General features: G+C 42.5%; 1 pseudogene; it reads left to right on the top strand.

The window, feature by feature from the left end:
* Positions 1-131: 131 nt before the first annotated feature.
* The window catches only part of LOC102855195, a 2454-nt pseudogene continuing 1695 nt past the window's right edge, over positions 132-890 (top strand).

Here is an 890-nt window from a genome sequence, read left to right as displayed (position 1 = left end):
ATCAGATGGGCAGCTACCGAACTTGTGCGTTTCTCTGACTTTCTGACTTCAGAAATATGTCAGTTCAGATTCCTACGTACCGGGCCGTGCTGCTTATGGCGGCGCTGGAGAGGGGGCGCTGAGCAGTTGGCATGAGCTTTGATCCAAACCTTCTCCACAACAATGGACACAATGGGTACCCTAATGGTACTTCAGCTGCACTGCGTGAAACTGGGGTTTTGAAAAACTGCTAACCTCTTACGGATTTATTCAGTGTTCAGAACGTCAAGCTAGACTATTCTTCCATTTTCACAGTATAATGGCAACCTACAGGACTTAAAAGTAGGAGATGATGTTGAATTTGAAGTATCATCTGACCGGCAGACTGGGAAACCCACTGCTGTAAAACTAGTGAAGATAAAAACAGAAATTCTCCCTGAAGAATGAATGAATGGACAAGTTGTGTGCTCTGTTCCTCACAACTTAGAGAGTAAATCTCCAGCTGCCCTGGGTCAGAGTCCAACAGGGAGTGTATGCTACTAAGGTAATGGGGAAGTGTTTTATCTGACTTATACTCCTGAAGATGTTGAAAGAAATGTTCCGCTGGAAACTGGAGATAAAATAAACTTTGTAATTGATAACAATAAACATACTGGTGCTGTAAGTGCTTGGAACATTATGCTGTTGAAAAAGAAACAAGCTCGCCGTCAGGGAGTAGTTTGAGCCATGAAGGAGGCATTTGGCTTTATTGAAAGAGGTGATGTTGTAAAAGAGATATTCTTTCACTATAGTGAATTTAAAGGAGACATAGAAGCATTACAGCCTGGAGATGATGTAGAGTTCACAATCAAGGACAGAAATGGCAAAGAAGTTGCAACTGATGTCAGACTATTGCCTCAAGGAACGGTCAT

This window comes from Elephantulus edwardii, unplaced genomic scaffold (assembly GCF_000299155.1).
Source record: "Elephantulus edwardii isolate Elephantulus edwardi_28Jun2011 unplaced genomic scaffold, EleEdw1.0 scaffold00339, whole genome shotgun sequence".
In the NCBI taxonomy this organism is placed as follows: domain Eukaryota; kingdom Metazoa; phylum Chordata; class Mammalia; order Macroscelidea; family Macroscelididae; genus Elephantulus; species Elephantulus edwardii.
Note: the sequence above shows the minus strand (reverse complement) of the source record. Positions and strands in the feature narration are given on the sequence as shown.